The following is an 18,272-nucleotide window of genomic DNA, read 5'->3' on the forward strand; positions in this document are numbered from 1 at the left end:
GTTTTCATTTGAAGCCACACATCGTCCACACTATATTCTGTTTGATGCACGTGCACTGCTCCCCCGAATCAATCTGAGGATACTCATTTATGTTTTAGCCTCCAGTTTCAAATTCCTTGACATTTACAGTACGTATTAAAATTTTAATTTGAAAATGTAGCCACTTTATTTCTATGGACTTTATTAATCTGTTAATATTAGGTAATTTTCTAAGGAGTCAATGAACCCCTGAGGCTTTGCGGACCCCCTAGGGGTCCCCGGACCACAGGTTGGGAACCACTGGCCGAGAGCCCTGGATATAGCAGGATGTTGCCTCCCGGGTTTCTCAGGCAGGTCCAGACGTGACCAGCAGCTTCACTCCAGTTTGACTTGTTTAGTTCATCATAAAACCAGGAATGCAGGTCCTGGAATGCAAAAAAAAAACGACTGGAGCAGCTCGTCACACATGGATCTGGTAAACCTGCTATGGAGGACAGAGGATTTATACTTTCTGTGCTTCTGCTATGAAAACTGGCCCTGAAAGTGCAGCGAGAGCACCGGGAAAAAAAGGGTGACATTGTGACACCAGACATTTAGAGTCCGGAGCTGGAGAGCAGTGATGCGAGAGCGACTGTTTCTGAGAAGGCGACAGTGTCATGAGATATGGGTAGCAGGTGAGGGGGCAGTGATGAGGGAGTTGGGCAGAGGGAAGTGATGGGAGGAGGCAGTAGGAATGATGTACCCATACACACCAGGCAGAACATATGCAGTGGCACAGCATGTTTCACTCACACCTAAACAGGCAGCAGCTATGCAGGCTTCCCTCAAACACAGGGAGTCCCAGGGTGTGATTCACTCATACAAGGAACACACTGCACCAGCAGCAACAGTGTAAACCACTCACTGACTACAGCAGGGGCAACAGCTGGAGAAGCGTCTCACACACGTAACACCGACCACAGAGCAAGCTTCCCTCACACACAGGCAGTCCCAGGGTGTGATTCACTCATACAAGGAACACACTGCACCAGCAGCAGCCGTGTAAACCTCTCTCACTGACTACAGCAGGGGCAACAGCTGGAGAAGCATCTCACACACAACACTGGCCACAGAGCAAGCTTCCCTCAAACACAGGCAGTCCCAGGGTGTGATTGACCCATACAAGGAACACACTGTACCAGCAGCAACAGTGTAAGCTTCACTCACTGACTACAGCAGGGGCAACAGCTGAAGCATCGTCTCACACACAACAGCACTGGCCACAGAGAAAGCTTCCCTCACACACAGGCAGTCCCAGGGTGTGATTGACCCATACAAGGAACACACTGCACCAGCAGCAACAGTGTAAACCACTCACTGACTACAGCAGGGGCAACAGCTGGAGAAGCGTCTCACACACGTAACACCGACCACAGAGCAAGCTTCCCTCACACACAGGCAGTCCCAGGGTGTGATTGACCCATACAAGGAACACACTGCACCAGCAGCAACCGTGTAAACCTCTCTCACTGACTACAGCAGGGGCAACAGCTGGAGAAGCGTCTCACACACGTAACACCGACCACAGAGCAAGCTTCCCTCACACACAGGCAGTCCCAGGGTGTGATTCACTCATACAAAGAACACACTGCACCAGCAGCAACAGTGTAAACCTCTCTCACTGACTACAGCAGGGGCAACAGCTGGAGAAGCGTCTCACACACGTAACACTGACCACAGAGCAAGCTTCCCTCACACACAGGCAGTCCCAGGGTGTGATTGACCCATACAAGGAACACACTGCACCAGCAGCAACAGTGTAAGCTTCACTCACTGACAGGGTGGGCACAGCAGGGGCAACAGCTGAAGAATCTTCTGCAGCTGAGCCAGCTTCCCTCAAACACACTTGCGGTACAAGAAGCAGTAGGGATAAAATCCATCACTTGCAGAACAAATCTAGCAGCAAGATTAGTGCAGGCTACACGCACGCACCGTGCACCGCACACACAATGGTGCATCAGTGGCATCAGCCCCATAGACTTCCTATGTTCACAAAAGCATAAGACCAGAAACGCATGGTTTCCTAACACTCAAACAGGTGCAGTAGGATATGCAACTCAGGCCTGCCTATCCACACACTAGTGTAGCACAGAAAGCAGTGCAAGGAGGTGCAGTAGGATATGCAATTCAGGTCTGTCGATCCACACACTAGTGTAGCACAGAAAGCAGTGCAAGGAGGTGCAGTAGGATATGCAACTCAGGTCTGTCGATCCACACACTAGTGTAGCACAGAAAGCAGTGCAAGGAGGTGCAGTAGGATATGCAATTCAGGTCTGTCGATCCACACACTAGTGTAGCACAGAAAGCAGTGCAAGGAGGTGCAGTAGGATATGCAACTCAGGTCTGTCGATTCACACACTAGTGTAGCACAGAAAGCAGTGCAAGGAGGTGCAGTAGGATATGCAACTCAGGCCTGCCTATGCACACACTAGTGTAGCACAGAAAGCAGTGCAAGGAGGTGCAGTAGGATATGCAACTCAGGTCTGTCGATCCACACACTAGTGTAGCACAGAAAGCAGTGCAAGGAGGTGCAGTAGGATATGCAACTCAGGCCTGCCTATCCACACACTAGTGTAGCACAGAAAGCAGTGCAAGGCTTCTTCACACGCAAAGAGCAGCAATGCAAGCTTCGCTCATGGAACAGGTACACGCGAGGAAGCCGCAGGCAATGCCTCTTTCAGCCACAAAACACAAGAACAAGGAGCAGGGTTGTTCCCAAGCATGGTGACGCCCCCATGGGCCACCTTGGAGAAACCAAAGCTGGAAGGCTCCTTGAGTAGATGTTTGTTCCTCGATCAGCCACCCTTCAGAAACACCAGGCATGGCGACCCTGGATGGCCGCTGCACCTCTCCATCTGCCCGAAGACATTGCGGAGGATATTGTATTTTCGTTAAAATCTGACACTAATATTTTATGTATGGGAAGGGCAATTGAATGACGTGGTTAATACTTCTTGGAATACACATGTGAGGCATTTTGAGACGTCTGGAGACCTGCTTCATACATGATGTGGCTGCACTTAAGCAAGAAAACAGGAGAATAGGCATCTAAAGAGACATGCTTCACACATGACGTGGCTGCACTTAAACATGAGGTGCTCCAGAGAGTGTGAACACAGGAGAATAGGCATCTAAAGAGACATGGTTCGTACATGACGTGGCTGCACTTAAGCATAAGGTGCTCCAGAGAGTGTGAACACAGGAGAATAGGCATCTAAAGAGACATGGTTCATACATGACGTGGCTGCACTTAAGCAAGAGAACAAGAGACTAGGCATCTAAACAGACATGCTTTATACATGACGTGGCTGCACTTAAACAAGAAAACAGGAGAATAGGCATCTAAAGAGACATGCTTCACACATGACGTGGCTGCACTTAAACATGAGGTGCTCCAGAGAGTGTGAACACAGGAGAATAGGCATCTAAAGAGATACGCTTCATACATGACGTAGCTGCACTTAAGCCAGAGAACAGGAAAATAGGCATCTAAAGAGACATGGTTCATACATGATGTGACTGTACTTAAGCATGAGGTGCTCCACAGAGTGTGAACATAGGAGAATAGGCATCTAAAGAAGACATGCTTCATACATGACATGGCTGCACTTAAGCGTGAGGTGCTCCAGAGTGTGAACACAGGAGAATAGTCATCTAAAAAGACATGGTTCATACATGACATGGCTGCACTTAAGCAAGAGAACAGGAGAATAGGCATCAAAAGAGACATGCTTGATACATGACGTGGCTGCACTTAAGCAAGAGAACAAGAGAATAGGCATCTAAAGAGACATGCTTCACACATGACGTGGCTGCACTTGAGCGTAAGGTGCTCCAGAGAGTGTGAACACAGGAGAATAGGCATCTAAAGAGACATGGTTCGTACATGACGTGGCTGCACTTAAGCATAAGGTGCTCCAGAGAGTGTGAACACAGGAGAATAGGCATCTAAAGAGACATGGTTCATACATGACGTGGCTGCACTTAAGCAAGAGAACAAGAGACTAGGCATCTAAACAGACATGCTTTATACATGACGTGGCTGCACTTAAACAAGAAAACAGGAGAATAGGCATCTAAAGAGACATGCTTCACACATGACGTGGCTGCACTTAAACATGAGGTGCTCCAGAGAGTGTGAACACAGGAGAATAGGCATCTAAAGAGATACGCTTCATACATGACGTAGCTGCACTTAAGCCAGAGAACAGGAAAATAGGCATCTAAAGAGACATGGTTCATACATGATGTGACTGTACTTAAGCATGAGGTGCTCCACAGAGTGTGAACATAGGAGAATAGGCATCTAAAGAAGACATGCTTCATACATGACATGGCTGCACTTAAGCATGAGGTGCTCCAGAGTGTGAACACAGGAGAATAGTCATCTAAAAAGACATGGTTCATACATGACATGGCTGCACTTAAGCAAGAGAACAGGAGAATAGGCATCAAAAGAGACATGCTTGATACATGACGTGGCTGCACTTAAGCAAGAGAACAAGAGAATAGGCATCTAAAGAGACATGCTTCACACATGACGTGGCTGCACTTGAGCGTAAGGTGCTCCAGAGAGTGTGAACACAGGAGAATAGGCATCTAAACAGACATGCTTCATACATGACGTGGCTTCACTTAAGCAAGAGAACAGGAGAATAGGCATCTAAAGAGACATGCTTCATACATGACGTGGCTGCACTTAAGCAAGAGAACAGGAGAATAGGCATCTAAAGAGACATGCTTCATACATGATGTGGCTGCACTTAAGCATGAGGTGCTTCAGAGAGTGTAAACGTAGGAGAATAGGCATCTAAAGAGACATGCTTCATACATGACGTGGCTGCACTTAATCAAGAGGTGCTCCAGAGAGTGTGAACACAGGAGAATAGGCATCTAAAGAGATATTCTTCATACATGATGTGGCTGCACTTAAGCCAGAGAACAGGAGAATAGGTATCTAAAGAGACATGGTTCATACATGATGTGACTGTACTTAAGCATAAGGTGCTCCAGAGAATGTGAACACAGGAGAATAGGCATCTAAACAGACCTGCTTCATACATGACGTGGCTGCACTTAAGCAAGAGAACAGGAGAATAGGCATCTTAAGAGACATGCTTCACACATGACGTGGCTGCACTTAAGCAAGAGGTGCTCCAGAGAGTGAACACAGGAGAATAGGCATCTAAAGAGACATGGTTCATACATGACGTGGCTGATCTTAAGCAGGAGAATAGCCATCTAAAGAGACATGCTTCACACATGACTTGGCTGCACTTAAACATGAGGTGCTCCAGAGAGTGTGAACACAGGAGAATAGGCACCTAAAGAGACCTGCTTCATACATGACGTGGCTGCACTTAAGCATGAGGTGCTCCAGAGAGTGTAAACGTAGGAGAATAGGCATCTAAAGAGACATGCTGCATACATGATGTGGCTGCACTTAAGCAAGAGGTGATCCAGAGCGTGTGAAAATAGGAGAATAGGCATTTAAAGAGACATGCTTCATACATGATGTGGCTGCACTTAAGCGTGAGGTGCTCCAGAGAGTGAGAACACAGGAGAATAGGCATCTAAAGAGACATGGTTCATACATGACGTGGCTGCACTTAAGCAAGAGAACAAGAGACTAGACATCTAAACAGACATGCTTCATACATGACGTGGCTGCACTTAAGCGTGAGGTGCTCCAGAGTGTGAACACAGGAGAATAGTCATCTAAAAAGATATGGTTCATACATGACATGGCTGCACTTAAGCAAGAGAACAGGAGAATAGGCATCAAAAGAGACATGCTTGATACATGACGTGGCTGCACTTAAGCAAGAGAACAAGAGAATAGGCATCTAAAGAGACATGCTTCACACATGACGTGGCTGCACTTAAGCGTAAGGTGCTCCAGAGAGTGTGAACACAGGAGAATAGGCATCTAAACAGACATGCTTCATACATGACGTGGCTTCACTTAAGCAAGAGAACAAGAAAATAGGCATCTAAAGAGACATGGTTCATACATGATGTGGCTGTACTTAAGCATGAGGTGGTCCATAGAGTGTGAACACAGGAGAATAGGCATCTAAAGAGACATGGTTCATACTTGATGTGGCTGCACTTAAGCAAGAGAACAAGAGAATAGGCATCTAAAGAGACATGCTTCATACATGACGTGGCTGCACTTAAGCAAGAGAACAGGAGAATAGGCATCTAAAGAGACATGCTTCATACATGATGTGGCTGCACGCATGAGGTGCTTCAGAGAGTATAAACGTAGGAGAATAGGCATCAAAAGAGACATGCTTCATACATGACGTGGCTGCACTTAATCAAGAGGTGCTCCAGAGAGTGTGAACACAGGAACATAGGCATCTAAAGAGATATGCTTCATACATGACATGTCTGCACTTAAGCCAGAGAACAGGAGAATAGGTATCTAAAGAGACATGGTTCATACATGATGTGACTGTACTTAAGCATGAGGTGCTCCAGAGAATGTGAACACAGGAGAATAGGCATCTAAACAGACATGCTTCATACATGACGTGGCTGCACTTAAGCAAGAGAACAGGAGAATAGGCATCTTAAGAGACATGCTTCACACATGACGTGGCTGCACTTAAACATGAGGAGCTCCAGAGAGTGTGAACACAGGAGAATAAGCATCTAAAGAGATATGCTTCACACATGACGTGGCTTCAATTAAGCAAGACAACAGGAGAATATGCATCTAAAGAGACATGGTTCATACATGATGTGGCTGTACTTAAGCAAGAGGTGCACCAGAGAGTGTGAACACAGGAGAATAGGCATCTAAAGAGACATGGTTCATACATGACGTAGCTGATCTTAAGCAGGAGAATAGGCATCTAAGGAGACATGCTTCACACATGACTTGGCTGCACTTAAACATGAGGTGCTCCAGAGAGTGTGAACACAGGAGAATAGGCACCTAAAGAGACCTGCTTCATACATGACGTGGCTGCACTTAAGCATGAGGTGCTCCAGAGAGTGTAAAAGTAGGAGAATAGGCATCTAAAGAAACATGCTTCATACATGATGTGGCTGCACTTAAGCAAGAGGTGCTCCAGAGCGTCTGAAAATAGGAGAATAGGCATTTAAAGAAACATGCTTCATACATGATGTGGCTGCACTTAAGCGTGAGGTGCTCCAGAGAGTGTGAACACATGAGAATAGGCATCTAAAGAGACATGCTTCATACATGACGTGGCTGCACTTAAGCATGAGAACAGGAGAATAGGCATCTAAAGAGACACGGTTCATACATGATGTGGATGTACTTAAGCATGAGGTGCTCCAGAGAGTGTGAACACATGAGAATAGGCATCTAAAGTGACATGCTTCATACATGATGTGGCTACACTTAAGCAAGAAAAAAGGAGAATAGGCATCTAAAGATATATGCTTCATACATGGTGTGGCTGCACTTAAGCATGAGGTGCTCCAGAGAGTGTGAACACAGGAGAATAGGCATCTAAAGAGACATGGTTCACACATGACGTGGCTGCACTTAAGCAAGAGAGCAGGAGAATAGGCATCTAAAGAGATGCTTCATACATGACGTGGCTGCACTTAAGCATGTGGTGCTCCAGAGAGTGTAAACACAGGAGAATCGCCATCTAAAGAGACATGCTTTATACATGATGTGGCTGCACTTAAGCATGAGGTGCTCCAGAGAGTGTGAACACAGGAGAATAGGCATCTAAAGAGACATGCTTCATACATGATGTGGCTACAATTAAGCGTGAGGTGCTCCAGAGAGTGTGAACAAAGGAGAATAGGCATCTAAAGAGACATGCTTCATACATGATGTGGCTTCACTTAAGCAAGAAAAAAGGAGAATAGGCATCTAAAGAGATATGCTTCATACATGATGTGGCTGCACTTAAGCATGAGGTGCTCCAGAGAGTGTGAACAAAGGAGAATAGGCATCTAAAGAGACATGCTTCATACATGATGTAGCTACACTTAAGCAAGAAAAAAGGAGAATAGGCATCTAAAGAGATATGCTTCATAACTGATGTGGCTGCACTTAAGCATGAGGTGCTTCAGAGAGTGTGAACACAGGAGAATAGGCATCTAAAGAGACATGGTTCACACATGACGTGGCTGCACTTAAGCAAGAGAGCAGGAGAATAGGCATCTAAAGAGACATGCTTCATACATGACGTGGCTGCACTTAAGCATGAGGTGCTCCAGAGAGTGTGAACACAGGAGAATCGCCATCTAAAGAGACATGCTTTATACATGATGTGGCTGCACTTAAGCATGAGGTGCTCCAGAGAGTGTGAACACAGGAGAATAGGCATCTAAAGAGACACGCTTCATACATGATGTGGCTGCACAAAGTGTAAACTTAGGAGAATAGGCATCTAAAGAGACATGCTTCATACATGACGTGGCTGCACTTAAGCAAGAGGCGCTCCAGAGAGTGTGAACACAGGAGAATAGGAATCTAAAGAGATATGCTTCATACATGACGTGGCTGCACTTCAGCCAAAGAACAGGAGAATAGGCATCTAAAGAGACATGCTTCACACATGACGTGGCTGCACTTAAACATGAGGTGCTCCAGAGAGTGTGAACACAGGAGAATAGGCATCTAAAGAGACATGCTTCATGCATGACGTGGCTGCACTTAAGCAAGAGAACAGGAGAATAGGCATCTAAAGAGACATGGTTCATACATGATGTGGCTGCACTTAAGCAAGAGAACAGGAGAATAGGCATCTAAAGTGACATGCTTCATACATGACGTGGCTGCACTTAAGCAAGAGGTGCTCCGGAGAGTGTGAACACAGGAGAATAGGCATCTAAAGAGATATGCTTCATACATGACAAGGCTGCACTTAAGCATGAGGTGCTCCAGAGAGTGTGAACACAGGAGAATAGGCATCTAAAGAGACATGCTTCATACATGACGTGGCTGCACTTAAGCAAGAGAACAGGAGAATAGGCATCTAAAGAGACATGGTTCATACATGATGTGGCTGTACTTAAGCAAGAAGTGCTCCAGAGAGTGTGAACACAGGAGAATAGGCATCTAAAGAGACATGGTTCATACATGACGTGGCTGCACTTAAGCAAGAGAACAGGAAAATAGGCATCTAAAGAGACATGCTTGATACATGACGTGGCTGCACTTAAGCAATAAAACAGGAGAATAGGCATCTAAAGAGACATGCTTCACACATGACGTGGCTGCACTTAAGCGTGAGGTGCTCCAGAGAGTGTGAACACAGGAGAATAGGCATCTAAAGAGACATGCTTCATACATGATGTGGCTGCATTTAAGCGTGAGCTGCTCCAGAGAATGTGAACACAGGAGAATAGGCATCTTGAGGTATTGATGTTTGAGTGGGCTACATAGAAAGCTGGAAGCTACCGTTGAAATGGATAGAGTGGTTCACAAGTAATACACTATAATAAGCGCAGCAGGAGCTCAGCGCCTTGAAGCACCGTTAACCACTAGAGTGCTGCATAGAGTCTGCCCTGGAGGCACTGCTAGGTGACCAGAGGCTCTACCGAGAGGGCCCAGGCGGTGATTCTGTGGCAAGAGTACATTTAGGTCAGAGGAAGAAGAGGTGAGGATCAAAGAAGGATGGAATAGATTTAGGCATTGCAGTGGTCCTGGCTCTTGGCTCTCCTGGGCCCTCCTGGGCCCTCCTGACCCAAGCAGTGAATAAGTGAAGGAAGCAGAGATGTTTTAAGGCATGGGCAAAATGGGTTGTGGTCCAGGGCCCCATCCTTTCAGGGAGTCCCCTGATAGAGCCAGCTCTGTTCTACAGAGATTCTTGCGCTGATGCCCTAAAACAGATTGTTTAAATACCATTTTCCTTTCACTTATTTATTAATGGGGGTGATGCGTGAGAGTCTATTAGATACATTTTGCAGAGAAGTGCTGCGTTCCTTTGATGAAGCAGCCATTAAAACAAGTTTCTTTTAGAGCAAAACAGGACCTCACATATGAGAAATGGGAGGGTGCCACAGAGATTATTTTTGGTAATATTAGGGAGCTGCTGCTGTGTTACAATATTGAAAACACATGTTACTTTCTCTGATTATTAGATGTAAACACATTTAGAATTTGGTGTGCCAGTGCACTGGCGAAAGAGGGCAAGACAGAGCTGAAATTGGATCATAAATTCAAAGCTGTTCCGACCAGGGCCCCCCAAAATATGTGTGGCCCAGGGCCCCCAAAATCCTTAAGATGCCCTGGAAGGAAGACACTCAACTTTATCGACCTTTACGTGGATGCCCGAACTAGATGGCCTATACCCTGGGCGAGGGATGAGAGGAGCTAATGGGCTCATTCACATAGTCCATATCCCAAGAGCCACTCAGGACCGGGCCTGTCTCTGGGAGAAGAAGCACCAGCAGAGGCAGTGTAGAACCGACCCACTTATTACATAACGCCTACAAGAGCTATGTATGACTAGCCGCTATGCACTTATAGATACTGAGGCAAGCAAACCTCGCCACATTTGTTGCAAGGACGTGGTGCGCTCCTGTGTACGTGGCGTAGAACATATACCCATAGATGCAGCCAGCTGGGGTTGGGGTGTATCAGGGATCTCTCAGAGGAGCATATGCACAAGCAATGAACATGCTCACTCGTCTCACACTCGTCTCCACTCGCCGCCAAGGGTGTATTGAAGTACCCGCTATGCCATCTTAAGCGGGGGTGCCGTTGTGTCAGATTAAATTGTTTTAGAGCCATTCTTACTCTCATCTCTGCCTTGTAGGTAATCTTAAATCAGAAATGAATAAATGCTACAGTAATAAATTACAATAACACAACTATGAGGTGGCAACCAAAAGATGCAAAAAAGCGTAAAACGGTGACAGAGAGAAAGAAAAGTAATTAAAACGGCAAAGGAAAAATAAATTAAAGGCAAATGGAGTGAGAGCGCAAAGGAAACAAAGAAGTATGCAAAAATTGAATGAACGAGAGAAAAAGAAGAATGATGGAAATGGTGCGAAAAAAGGGAAATAAGCTAAAACGTTGTAAGGAAGAATGAAGAAAAAGAATGAATTGTGGAAAGAAGGAAAGCAGTAAAACGTAACAAAAAAGCAAAATGGTAGGAGAGAAAGAAGGAAAGCAGAAAATATAATTAAATAACAGAAAACAAATGTGAGATGAAATGAAGGGCAATGGAAAGAAAGAAGAGAAAAATAATTAAATGGAAGCATACAAAGAGAAAAGATGGAAAGGAGTTTCAAAGGAAGAACAGGAGCATGATAGCAAAAAAGGAAAATACATCAAATAAGATCGAAAAAGGGACTGATGTAGAGAAGAATGGACAGAAAGAAAGAATGAAAGACAGAAAACAAAGATTATGGAAAGAGGAAATGAAAGATTAATTAAAGGAAAGACAGACGATGGAAAGGAGGAAAAAATCATTGAGATAAATGTCAGTATTGGTAAATGTCTTGTTTGTGGCCAAAGTCCTTTAAAATCATGGTGTAATATTGTTCATTTTGCAACATTTTGTGCAGATTTTCTACATGAGTACAATTCCCACAGCACTTCTTCGGCAGGGGTGGGATCACTCACTTTGCTCAGACATTTAGCTCTATGTACGATTCAAAGTGGGGGGCATTTTGTTATTCACTCGCTGCTCATAATCACACTCACTCCTAACCCACTCTGCCCTCTCACATATTCTCTCCCCCCACACACACACACTCCTCCCAGACACACTTCCCTCACGGTCCTTCCTCTTTCTTACATGTCCTACTTTTATAGGCCTCACTCACACCCCTCCTACTCTGAGCAATGGAGAACTAGAGATCTCTTGGGGATGGCAAGGTTCCACTTCAAATATAATAGCTAATATAATCTACTTTTCAGTGCTGGTCATTTTGCAGCAAATTTCAGACATTCTTCTGCAGACAGTGCTGGTTCTTAATTTAATAATTTCTAGAGGTCAAATTTGTTGTGCTCCCAAGATAGCACTCTTCCAGGCTTACAGATTTGACAATTAGGCCTGCCCCTTTAGCTCGAGATGGACTTCTCCATGGAAACGGTGTCATTTAGAGCCTGGTGGGTGGCGCTGAAGCCTTCCGGCTCACGGGAGGCCAGGACCTCCTCACCATTGGTAGAGTACACCTGCCAAATTTAGAGATCCACCACCAGGATCAGGCTGACAGCCCTATCTGTGAAATCATCTCTAGCCCAATTTACAAGCTGTCCCCTTCAAAGCATATAAGAACTTGGAACCTCCTTCAGCTTGAGAGGGACGTATGACCAGTTTCAGCTGGAGGGGGATCCTGGCCTGGGACTTCCTCTAGCTAGAATGAAAGCAGGGAGCTCTACAGGTAAAGGGAGGTGGGGGTCTGGCACTTCATTTAAGGACAGGTACTGGGGCCAGTAAGTCTGGGCTTAGCAAGCTGGTGAAATTGGTATTTTTCCTTTCTGTTGCAAGCTTATGAAACAAAAAGAAAAAAAAGATGTGATGACTTGCAATAGATAAATGTCAATTTGAAAAAATAACTATGACCTATATATGAATAGAAGTGTGGGTGCCGATTAGAAGGCAGGTGTACTTATATAAAGTATAGTAACCCATTTCAGGTTTAATGCATATCACATGAAACTATGATGCTTATTGATGCAATTAAAAGGTTCTACCATCGCTGAATTACTGTATCCTGAAGACATAGTTTAAAGACAGATGGATGACTACAAATATAAATTGATAAAGAATGGAAAGAGAAGCGTATACCACAAAGTAAAGTTTGAAACTTTTCCTCACCCTCAGCCCTAGCACTGAAGTGGACCACGTTTTGGGCAGGTGTGAGAAATAACCAGCACTCACAATACTAGAGAGCCAATCACTGAAGTGGGCGGACCCTTTCTCTTGCTCTGTGCTGTAAAAGATGTTGTGGTAGATGGAAGCAAACTGTGAATGACATCTGGACAGGCCAGTGGTTGCAGAGGGCTTACCCAGATCCCTTTGATTTGTGTGGGGGACAAGTAGTTAGCCACCGTCTAAGCCAGGCCCAAAAATGGAAGCTTGATATGTTCTTGAACAGGGGTTAGACTCCATAACCCCTTCCTACAGCAGCAGGAGATGAGACTTCCTAGGTAAGGAGGGAAGATCTTCTGCTAGATTTGGAACTTGGAGTCTTCCTTAATCAGAGTAGAATGTGTGGGTCATTTGAGGCTAGTAGGAGATCTCCGTCAAAAAGTGTCAGGTGTCCTCTTTCAGCTAGTGCGGGAACCTTGAAATGTCCTTCAGCCTTAACAGGAATCTGAGACCTCGTTCTGCTATTCACACAATGCATAACCCTGACACCGTCTTATGTTTTTAGTCGGAACCTTGTGCATACATAGCAGAGAGTTGGGTGGATTCTCTCTAGAGCATGATGTAAGGTACCCACCTTCTTTCACAAAGACAGACACTTGGAACCTGTTGAAACATTCTTGGGGACAGTGACAGACCCTCTCATTCTTGAGCAAAAGCAGTCCATCTCAGTGTAACATCACAGGACACACACGTTTCTTTTTCTGGAGCACTTCTTTTCCTAGCTGTTGGATAATTTTGGAGCAATGGAGGTAACTCAATGAAACTATTTAAATTTATTGTCTTGTTACCTTTCAAAAATCTTGTTTAGAAGGAGTAACAAAGAGAATCGACACCAAGTTGACGTGAAGATGGAGTCTGTTCTCCAACAAGAATTTTGGTGTGAACGGAGACCCAAGGCTGAGATGGTGTGTGGGGGAGAGGTGAGGTTTATCAATGACACAGTGTAAGTCATTCTGTCAGGCAGGAAGTGCACAGCCGGAGAGCCTGGCACGTGGTCGAGCCTTCCATTTTCTGTTGAAAAGTCATGTGGCCCAGAGTATTTATGTGACTTTTATCCCACTTGGGTGAACGGGGGAGGGAGTGGGGGGCGGAGCCTGAAAGTTTGAAGACTTTATTGACCAGAGAGCAGCCTTACACAGTTCGAACAGACAGATGTGCCCAGCCCTTTAGTAGTCACGAAGCCTGCCAACCCTTATCCCACAGGAATTGTGGCCGCTAAATAGCTTTTTCAAATGTACTAAACCCATTTTGTGATTCAGTAACAAGTTACTGAATCGCAAATGAGTTTAGGAATGCCTTCCAAATCGCAGTGTTCAAAGGCCACGTTTAGGACATCCTTTCCAAATTGGTATACAGAATGCTGTGTATCAGTGGTTTGTAACAGCAATTTCGGCCTCAAAATCCTAATAGGTTGCCGACTCCTCAAAGGAATGTGAATGCAAATAAAAAGTTTGGGGATGTGCAGTGATCCCTGCCACACCTAAAAAAAAAAAAACTTTAAAAAAAACTTTTTTTTCAAATGCAGACCCATTTCCTTTGAGGAAATAGGCTGCATTAAAAAATGCACTTTATTTAAATGTGATCACAGACATGGTGGTCTACTGACCACAGTAGGCTTCCATCCCTGTGATGATATCCAACCTGAGTGAGTTACAATTTGCGACCAACCTCATGAATATTGATGGCGTGGATCGAAGTGCAACCCACTCTGGGAAACATCTTTCCCACGGTTCTTAACAAATGTTTGAACATAAGGCATGATGTTGAAAACATTCACAAGGTCAGTCGGTCTGGCATTGGTAAGCTGAAGCAATAATTACTTTATTATTGAAGGCTTGTGGCACAAAAAAGGAAAATAAGCTGCCACATAAATGTAGTGGCTGAATGCCGGCAATACACATTTTTAATTATAAAAAAAAATCACCATCACACATAAATTCGAGAGTACAGTTGGGATGTTTCCTAGAAGGCAGGTTTATGTAGAACAGGTAAGCAACCATTTATTTGTTTTAATGCACATCACAGGAAAATATTCGCATTGGCACAAGGAAAAGGCACTGTTTGTTTTGAGTGGCTGTACCTGAAGACATAATGCAAAAAAGTGATAAAACACTTGAAAAAATAAAGAATGGAAAGTAAAAAAGCTTTTACAAAATAAACTAATGGCCCATCAGCCCTGGCACAGAGGTGCACTTCTTTTTATGCAGATGTGCACATGTGGTAAGTAAAATGCTCTCTTTCATAGTGGAGGTAGCCAATGGCTAGTGTGGGCTCACCCATTGTTTTGACAAAAGCAAAATGTGAATGCTAGTTGCATAGAACAATAGATAAACAGGGCTGGTCCAAAGCCCCTCTATGTATATATGTGTAGAATTCTTATTCACTGTTTATTTTAATACATGAGAGTTACGACAAAGGTAAATCTGTTTTTAGACCAGACCATAAAAAAGGGTATAGTTAGGGCCAGAAAGGGGGCTACTCAAACACATAAAAAAATAAAATTTGGGAGGATCGAAAAAAGAAAGGAAGATACGCTGTGTAAATTAGTGAAAATTGAATGATATGGCAGAAATTAAAGAGGGGATGAAGGCAGAAAGTGAGGTGTGCTATTAGGGAGTTTTGCACAGGGCAGAAAATAAGCCACATTACCAACCCCCAAAACAATTAAAGCAGGAATAGGATCTGGGGTGTCCATTAGAAATAAAGGGGAAAGGGCAATGGGGTTTGCCATTGTGGGTGTGCCAGCTTGGTGCATGCCATTCGTGGTGAAACATTAGAGGGCATCAGTAAAATGGATAGACGTTGTCAGAACTGAGTAAATTTTTTGTTGTTGTGCTTAATTCGCAACTGGGGAAAAGATAGTTGGGAAGCTGTACAAACGTCTTCTGGCAAAAGATAGTTGCGAAGATGTTCAAACGTCTCTGGCAAAAGTTAGTTGTGAAGTAGTACAAGCTTCTTCTGGCAAAAGATAGTTGTGAAAGTGTACAAACGCATTCTGGAAAAAGATAGCTATGAAGCTGTACAAACACATCCTGCTAAAAGATAGTTGTGAAGTTGTACAAGCGTCTTATGGCAAAAGATAGTTGTGAAGTCGTACAAACATCTTCTGGCAAAAGATAGTTGTGAAGTTGTACAAACGTATTTTGGCAAAATATAGTTGTGAAGTTGTACAAGCGTCTTAAGGCAAAAGGTAGCTGTGAAGTTGTACAAACGTCTTCTGGCAAAAGATAGCTGTGAAGTTGTACAAACATCTTTTGTCAAAAGATAGTTGTGAAGTTGTACAAGCGTCTTCTGGCAAAATATAGTTGTGAATGTGTCCAAACATCTCTGGCAAAAGATAGTTGTGAAGTTGTACAAACACATTCCAGCAAAAGATAGTTGTGAAGTTGTACAAACGTCTTTTGGAAAAGGACATATGTGAAGTTGTACAAACATCTTCTGACAAAAGATAGTTGTGAAGCTGTACAAACGTCTTCTGGCAAAAGATATCTGTAAAGTTGATCAACCTTTTTCTGGCAAAAGATAGTTATGAAAGGTACAAACGTCATCTGGCAAAAGATGGTTGTGAAGGTGTACAAAGCATCCTAGCAAAAGATAGTTGTGAAGTTGTACAACCGTCTTCTGGCAAAAGATAGTTGTGAAGGTGTACAAACGCATTCTGGCAAAAAAAAGTTGTGAAGTTGTACAAATGTCTTCTGGGAAAATATAGTTGTGTAGGGACCCAAACGTCTTCTGGCAAAAGATAGTTGTGAGGGTGTACAAACGCATTCTGGCTAAAGATAGTTGTGAAGGTGTACAAACGTCTTCTGGCAAAAGATAGTTGTGAAGATGTACAAACGTCTTCTGGCAAAAGATAGTTGTGAAGTTGTACTAACATCTTCTGGCAAAAGAGAGTTGTGAAGGTGTACAAACATCTGGGAAAATATAGTTGTGTAGGGTACAAACGTCTTCTGACAAAAGGTAGTTGCGAGGGTGTACAAACGCATTCTGGCTAAAGATAGTTGTGAAGGCGTACAAACGCCTTCTGGCAAAAGATAGTTGTGAAGGTGTAGAAAGGTCTTCTGGCAAAAGATAGATGTTTAGGTGTACAAACGCCTTCTGGCAAGGAATTTGTGAAAGTGTCGCCAGGGTGTGTTAATGAGGGGAGAAGGCTGGGCAGTACTTCTGAAACATATTTCAAGGGTACATGAGTGTATGGAATATACTCCCCGCAATGTGATCCAGTGAGAAACAGGAAACCACAATAGGGCTAGAGAGAGACACTGTGGAACAACAGCCCAGAGTCAACAGGGGCAAAGTGAGGACCACGCAGAGAATTTGGCAGACCAGAAAGGCCTTGGATGTCAGAAACTAATAAACAAATGTCGGTTTCTATCATGAGAAACAGTTATTATACCAGTTGCCAGCAAATACTCTTTTAAACTTGCATGCTATGTTGGCTTCAGTATTTAAAACCCCCTTAATTCTAATATAATGTTATTAACTCTCATTGTGCTAAAGTGCTAAACAGAGGTCTCTGTCCTTCTGGAAACTGTGTCCAGGTGCAGCTATACAAGCACATCAGAAGGCGTGGGCACACGGGGTGGGATGCAAGTGCTGGACAATAAAGGCGGCAAATGTATCTGGATTCATAAATCCACTTTTACTAATCACATTAGTACCTAATCCTTGAACTGTAGTTCACATTGGGTTGAAAATCACTTTGGTGGTTATTAAACATTTGTTTCAGGGCAGAAACAGAAATTGGCGCTTCTATTGTCTGCCTTCACCCCTTAGGTTGACAAATGTTCACGGGCTCTGATTTCTGAAAAGAACACATTACACCATCCTTCTTCCAAAATTGGGTCTCGTTGTCTTATTTGAACAGCCTGTCATCTAAATCCAACTTATGTCACAGAATGATGACATCACAAGGTCTTGTATGATTTCAGTCACTCAATCAAGGATTTATAAAGGGTGGCCATAAATCTGTGAGGGTCTCAAGGCGCTCGCACACTAAAACGGGGGAAAAAGCTAGACGAAAGCAGTGAAAATGAGGAAAAAGCAAGAAGACATTAAAAAATGGGGGGAAAAGCAAGGAGAAAGCAGTGACAAATGGAAAAGCAAGGATATGGTACTCACAATATAGGGGTAAAGGCAAAGAGAACATTTAGCATGTTAGCATTTAGCATGTTGTTTTACATTTGTGTTTACTCTGTGATGTAGTAACCAAGTGGACCAGCCCAGAGATTCTGCTGTGTGATGGCCCTGTCTGTCCCAGGCATGGTAGTCAGTCTTCTTGCTTCCTCCTTGGTAGTTGACGCCGACTGCAGTGTCGGACAGACCTATTGGTCAACCAAGCAGTGCCTGATGGACTGGTGTGACAGATCAGCATGTGGGCCGTTGTGGGGCTGTTTGTGGGACTGTTTTATGGACAGGTCGGGTGTT

This window comes from Pleurodeles waltl, chromosome 9 (assembly GCF_031143425.1).
Source record: "Pleurodeles waltl isolate 20211129_DDA chromosome 9, aPleWal1.hap1.20221129, whole genome shotgun sequence".
Taxonomy (NCBI): Eukaryota; Metazoa; Chordata; class Amphibia; order Caudata; family Salamandridae; genus Pleurodeles; species Pleurodeles waltl.